Below are 7,661 nucleotides of genomic sequence, written 5' to 3'. Positions count from 1 at the left end.
ACAGACCCATAGAAGCTCTATTTAACATGATCATTTGTTATAGTCCAATACCAAACTAAACAAAACTCTACTGCTTCCACTCCAGAAGCAACACCTCCTTTGAATATATTTTATCTGTTATTTGAATTTTATACTTTACTTACTTCAGGAAGCTCACAATCCACATATCCAAAGTCTGTCTCATGACTAGTCCTAATAGCACTTTGCCAGAGGATGGGCTGTATATGTGTCTGATGGTAAAAGGCCATCAGATGAGATGGAGAGAAATATCAGACAGAAGGAGGTAAGGGAAGATCTGACAGAAAGGAGAACAAACTTAGTGATCTCAGGTCTTATCATGACTCTCAGTGTGGGGGCCACATTCTCAGCAGGGCAATCCAGGTTCCAGTGCTCTGAAGCTACTGCTGGGCTCCCCTGGCCACAGGAAACTAACCCTTGTTGAGGACCACACTTGAAAGATCAGATACCTACTGATTAGCAGTCCTGAGTAAGCCATACTACTTTACCATCTCTGTCATTGTCACAGTTTAGTGGGGGAATCAGACAGGTACTTCAAGGAGCTGCAGGATTCAGCAATAGAATTTTACTTTAGAGAAAATTCTAATCTATGAAGACACGCTATGGTACTTTTTCAAATTGGATTTGGGAAGAGACTATAATGGCATAATAACAACTACTATTTATTATTTTCATGTCCTGTGAAATTTGCAATGAACTTTGAATTATTATTTTTAATATATTTGACAAACATGTCAGTTGCTATATATCAGGCACTCTTCTATACTATTTAACATGTTAAGTAATGAATTTTCATTAGAATTCTGTGAGGCTGGAACTACTACTTAATATACCATTTTACAGATGAGAAAACGGAGAAGTTAAAATTTGTTTGCTCTCCTACAGCAAGTAAGGGGTAGCACTGAGTTTCAAACCCAGGCAATCCAACTCTGCAGGCTGTGTTCTCAACCACTGTGCTGTATTATGTCTTGTAATGTTTTAATATTATCAATAATGTTGGGTGAATGGAATCTTCAACACATAGAATATTTCCCAAGGTCACAGAGTTTATGTTCAGCAGAGCCAAGATTTGAGCTGAGTTTAGCCTGACAAAGACTATCTTCTTCCACAATTATCTCGTCCCACTTCATGTCAAGTACAAAGCATTAGATATTACTATGACTTATACATTTACATTTGAACCTGCCACCTTGAAAATCCTTCTTTCCCTAATACTTTCCCTTCTCCTGGGTTCCTTGTCTTGGTGAATGATACTGCTGTGTTCTCAATAACTAAAGACAGACTGACACTGCATCATACCAATACTCTATTGCCATTCCTTCTCATTTAACTTAAAGATGAAATTCCACTGTAAATGCTGCAGTTCCTTGATGTACATGTCTGACTCACTCACTTAACTGTGATTAAGATAGAGAAGGTGGAATGGCTTGTCTGTTTATGAGGAGGAACCAGTAGACAGGGAGAGGATGAAGACATAGGAAGATGTGGTAATCAATGGAACAAGAGCCTGCGAGGGCAAAAGGATTTGGGAGTACCTATGCTACCTACATAACTACACTGTGTACCCTGTCAGAGTCCTAGTAGTTATTTGTTTCCAGGGTTGTTTCACTACTAGACTGTGAGTTCTTTGAGGAGAAGAACCCTGCTTCATACATTTGAACCTCAAGTTCCTAGTGCGGTATCAGCATCATTTATTATGACTTCTTGAATGGGTTAAGTTTGCATAAACTCACTGGTATAATAAAATAGATTAAAGACTCACTTTTATAACTGCTTTGAAACTCCTTTTTATAAAATTTGCTTTTTCTGTGATTCATATATGTAGTGCATCAGAATATTCCCAGGGGGGTACATAACACATATGCAGCCCTTTGCAGTTCATGTATATTATAACACCTAATCCTCACACTATCTCTGAGGAGTACTTGTTAACCCAACATTTTACATAAAGGGAAACCAAGAAGCAGAGAGGTTAATCAACTTCTCTACCAAGGCATATATATTTGAAAATATACTATTCAGTTATACACACATACACTTACCTCCTTGGTTATTACAGTGTTTCTCACTATGGCCAGAGTATATAGAGTGGTGTATAGTATGGTGTATAGAGTGAAGGTAAAAAAAGAGAAGAAGATAGAGAAAAGCTTTTAGTTTTCAGTTTTTGATTTCTTTGTTTGTTTTCATTCTGGGATAATACTTATGAGACATTAAGGTCCAGATGCCCAAAAGCAGAGGGGGAAATCATTCAGGAGTGACTAGAAGCCATATTTCTGGAGTCTCATGTGGGGCACATTTTAAATTGGCCTTGTTTAAGTTAAAAATCTATTTGTACTGGCTAGAAAATGGTAATAGTTTAGCATATGTTTCTGAGCAGGACTTTTATAATACTCCAAGTCCAGTTTACATTGATGTGAATAGTCAGTCGGATGTTGTTTCAGGGGAGTAAATTTTAGGAGCTTTTTAAAAATCCACATTATACTGTTATTTGATTGTATTTTGAAAGGGCATTAGGTTAAAATTACTCTTAAGAGCTCTTACTTGAGGGGCGAGGGGGGCATGGGCAATATATGATATATGTAACCTTAACACTTTTACCCCCATAAATATGCTAAAAAGAAAGGAATCATATTAAATTCTATAGCTAAAATAAAAAAAAAGAGTAGGTAAAACAGGACAAAAGTAATTAGTACTCAAGGTTGAAGTGAACCATTTAGTATTTGACAGTCTGTAGAAAGGAAAGACATTTAGTTCTAGACGGTGTTCAGAATTCTATATAGCACCAGGGCCTAGTAGTTAGAACTCAGAGGAGCTGTAGTTAAACCAACAGATATAGAGTCTGTTTTTCTGACTTTCCTGTGGATCATAAAATGTAGCAGATCTTTAAAAAAATTTGAGAGCTGCAGCCTGTTAGCAATGCTGCCAGTCGGCCGGCCCGGAGCTCTGGAGTAGGTGAGCTTGCAGGCCAGGCCAAAGCTCTACTGTCGCACAGCGTGGGCCTCTTATTTACAGCCATGGGGGCGTCCATGCTGCTCTTGCGTGCAGTGATCATAGGGGCTTGGGCAAGGTCACTGTGGCGTCGCACATCACCCAACACTTCCATCTGAAGCACCTCTCCAGCGGGAACCAGCTCCGAGACAATATGCTGTAGGGCACAGAAATTGGTGTGTTAGCCAAGGCTTTCATTGACCTAGGGAAACTCTTCCCAGATGATGTCATGACTCGGCTGGCCCTTCACAAGCTGAAAAATCTCACCCAATATAGCTGGCTGTTGCATGGTTTTCCAAAGACACTTCCATAGGCAGAAGCCCTAAATAAAGCTTAACCGATAGACACAGTGATTAACCTGAATGTGCCCTTTGAGGTCATTAAACAACATCTCACTGCTCGCTGGCTTCATCCAGCCAGTGGCTGCGTCTACAACATTGAATCCAACCCTCCCCAAACTGTGGCCACTGACTTTGTGACCGGGGAGCTTCTCATTCAGCAGGAGGATGACCGACCAGAGACGGTTATCAAGAGACTGAAGGCTTATGAGGCCCAAACATAGCCAGTCCTGGAATATTACCAGAAAAAATGGACGTTGGAAACATTCTCCAGAAGAGAAACCAACAAGATTTGGCCCCACATATTCGCTTTCCTATAAACTAAAGTTCCACAAACAAACCAGAAAGCCTCAGTTACTCCATGAACAGAAATGTGTGTAACTAGTAAGATGAGCAAAACCTCCTTGTCCTTACAATTTAGAATCTTCTTTTTTTAAGACTCCAGCTTGTATGAATTCTTTTAAAATTATAGTACTTTTATTTCTACTGATTTTATACTGGATACTAAGGATGTGCCAAATCAGTCAGATACTAAGATTAATTTTTTAAAAATCATCTAGTGTGTCTTATCTAGTTATCTTCTATGGGTGTGCAATTCAAAAATATCAGAGATGTCTAAACTTTTAACTTCTGTTAGAACAAAATTAAAAGAGCAATTGGTAGTAATATAACCTTTTGTTCAGTAAGAATAAATGGTTGATAAAATTTCCATATTTTTCTGGAAAACTTTAAAAAATTATCTGTCATTTGGGGAAAACATCTCTTCAAAGGTTTTTGCATAGATTGATGCCAAAAAAGGTATTTCTAACATGGTGGAACATTGTTTTATGAGATACCATATCTATAAAATTCCAGAAAAAAAGCAACTGGATTTATAGATCTGTTGCAAGATACAAATAAGAAATGTATAAGCGAGGCATGCTGTATTTTGTTGTTAAACATACCTTCAGTTTACTCAGAATTTCAATTGGCTATAAAAATGTATAAATCAGCATACAGGAAAATATTACTTTAAGATGACTTGCTTTCTTTTGAAAATAGGTATGTATTGAGGGATATGATTTATGTCAGAAATTCAGAAATTGACATTACAAATTCTTGGCTAAGCACCAAAGTTGAATGAATTTTTAATGGAAAATGTAATTAAAGTCTTGTTTTTAGGTGTAATTCAAGTTAAGAAGTTTCAGTATCTACTTGCCAGGTTTTCTTTTTGATCTAAACATGTTCTGCCTTGATAATTCTAAGATATAGTAAAAGGAAAGAAAGGAAAGAAAGGAAAGGAAGGAAGGGAAGGAAAGGAAGGAAGGAAGGAAGGAAGGAAGGAAGGAAGGAAGGAAGGAAGGAAGGAAGGAAGGAAGGAAGGAAGGAAGGAAGGGAGGGAAAGAAAAAGAAAGAAAGAAAGAAAGAAAGAAAGAAAGAAAGAAAGAAAGAAAGAAAGAAAGAAAGAAAGAAAGAAAGAAAGAAAGAAAGAAAGAAAGAAAGAAAGAAAGAAAAGACGAAAGAAAAGACGAAAGAAAAGAGAGAAAACCCATGGCAATATGGAAAGTAAGCATATTTTGTCTTTAGCAAATAGAAAGAGATCAGGCATGCCAAGGGAGTATTCACTTGGCATAAATAGCAATCATAATTTAGTAAACAGGTGTATCAATAAAAAGAATGTATATGATAGGGTAACAAGGACCAGGACACTAAGTGAGTTTCCTGAAGGAGTTCTTTATTCCCAAAGAAATTAGTTTCTGGTGGCTTTTACTATCACTTTGTCTTAGGGAGAAAGAACTCTGCTGGAAAGTGTCATGTGAGCAGCCATTTACAAATATGAATCATTTTCAATTCCTTAGTGGGGCAACAAGGATGCATGCATATGTACTGTGACCTGGAGATGTGGGGCAATATGAGAGATGGAAGAAAAACCTATGTCTTTCATGGGATATTTACTCTTACTTGGTATTAAATCAAATGAACAAGCCCCGTACATGCTGTTAATTAACTGTCTTTGAGAATTTGGCACATTTTATTCCATGCACATACAAATGCCAGCAAGTACTTCTTATGTATCCTGGGAGGAGGGGGAGAAAAACTTATTTTCCTTTTCTTTTGATTTTTTAAAAATTTATTATTAATCTTTCAAAATGGATGAAGGCTTTTTAAAAGGATTACAGTAAACATTTCATTCTTTGTAAAACTTTCTTTTTTTCTTTTTATTTTTTTATTGCAGCATATTATGGGGGTACAAATTCTAGGTTGTGTATATTGCCCATGCCCTCCCTCCCCCCTCGAGTCAGAGCTTCAAGCGTGATCATCTCCCAAACGTTGCACATCTCACTCATTGTGTTTGTATATACCCATCCCCTCCTACCCCCTCTCACCCGCACGACACCCGATAAATGTTATTTCTATATGTCCACTGAGGTGTTGGCCCGTTAATACCAATTTGCTGGTGAGTACATGTGGTGCTGGTTTTTCCATTCTTGAGATACTTCACTTAGTAGAATGGGTTCCAGCTGTATCCAGGAATATACAAGAGGTGCTATATCACCATTGTTTCTTAAAGCTGAATAGTATTCCATGGGATACATATACCACATTTTATTAATCCACTCATGAATTGATGGGGACTTGGGTTGTTTCCACAACTTTTCAATTGTGAACTGTGCTGCTATAAACATTGGAGTGCAGGTGTCTTTTTCATAAAGTGACTTTTGATTTTTTGGGTAGATGCCCAGTAGTGGAATTGCTGGATCAAATGGTAGATCTACTTGTATCGCTTTAAAGTATCTCTATATTGCTTTCCACAGAGGTTGAACTAGTTTGCAGTCCCACCAGCAGTGTAGGAGTGTTTCTATCTCTCTGCATCCACACCAACATTTATTGTTTTGGGACTTATTAATAAAGGCCATTCTCACTGGACATAAGTGATATCTCATTGCAGTTTTGATTTGCATTTCTCTGATGATTAGAGATGCTGAGCATTTTTTCATATGTTTGTTGGCCATTACTCTGTCTTCTTTTGAAGAATTTCTGTTCATGTCCCTTGCCCATTTTTTGATAGGGTTGTTTGATTTTTCCTTCCTGATTTTCTTCAGTTCGAAATAAATTCTATTTATCATCCCTTTATCGGATATGTAGCTTGTGAAACTTTTCTCCCATTCTGTGGGTTGAAATTCAACACCCTTTTATGATAAGAATGCTCAAGAAAATAGGCATAGATGAGGCTTACCTAAAAATTATGCCAATATCATACTGAATGTGGAAAAATTGAAGGCATTCCCACTTAGAACTGGAATAAGACAAGGTTGTCCACTATCTCCATTTCTATTCAACATAGTGCTGGAAGTCCTTGCTACAGCAATCAGACAAGAGAGCGGAATTAAAGGTGTCCAAATGGGAGCAAAATAAATCAAACTCTCACTCTTTGCTGATGATATGATACTATACCTAGAAAACCCCAAGGATTCAACCAAGGGACTCCTTAAATTGATAAATGAATTTGGAAAAGTCTCAGGATACAAAATCAATACATACAAATCAGAGGCATTCATATATGCCAACAACAGTTAAAGTGAGAACCAGATCAAAGACTCAATTCCCTTCAAAATAGCAACAAAGAAAATAAAGTACATAGGAATATATTTAACTAAGGAGGTAAAAGACCTCTACAAGGAGAACTATGAAACACTGAAGAAGGAAATAGCAGAGAATGTAAACAGGTGGAAGAATATACCATGCTCATTGGTCGGCAGAATCAACATTGCTAAAATGTCTATATTACTCAAAGTGGACTAAAGAGTCAATGCAATCCCTATCAAAATACCATCATCATTTTTAACAGATATAGAAAAAATAATTTTATGCTTCATATGGAATCAGAGAAGACCCTGTATAGCACAATCAACCCTAGGCAATAAAAACAAAATAGGAGGTATCAATTTACCAGACTTCAAACTATCCTACAAGGCTATAGTAATTACAACAGCTTGTGACTGGCACAGGAAGAGGGACACTGACCAGTGTAACAGAACTGAGAAACCAGATATAAAACCATCCTCATATAGCCAACTAATCTTCAACAAAGCAGACAAAAATATACACTGGGGAAAAGAATCCTTATTCAATAAATGGTACTGGGAGAACTGGATAGCCACATGTAGAAGACTGAATCAGAACCCATACCTTTCACCTCTCACAAAAATCAACTCACGCTGGGTAACAGACTTGAACCTTAGGTGTGAAACTACTAGAATTCTAGAGGAAAATGTTGGAAATACTCTTCTAGACATTGGCCTAGGCAAAGAATTTATGAAGAAGACCCCAAAGGCA

The 7,661-nt window shown here is 37.3% G+C and overlaps 1 pseudogene; it reads left to right on the top strand.

The window, feature by feature from the left end:
- The first annotated feature begins 3,032 nt into the window (after positions 1 to 3,032).
- Positions 3,033 to 3,709, top strand: LOC105881494 (GTP:AMP phosphotransferase AK3, mitochondrial pseudogene; annotated as a pseudogene).
- Positions 3,710 to 7,661: the final 3,952 nt, after the last annotated feature.

This window comes from Microcebus murinus, chromosome X, assembly GCF_040939455.1.
Source record: "Microcebus murinus isolate Inina chromosome X, M.murinus_Inina_mat1.0, whole genome shotgun sequence".
Taxonomy (NCBI): Eukaryota; Metazoa; Chordata; class Mammalia; order Primates; family Cheirogaleidae; genus Microcebus; species Microcebus murinus.
Note: the sequence above shows the minus strand (reverse complement) of the source record. Positions and strands in the feature narration are given on the sequence as shown.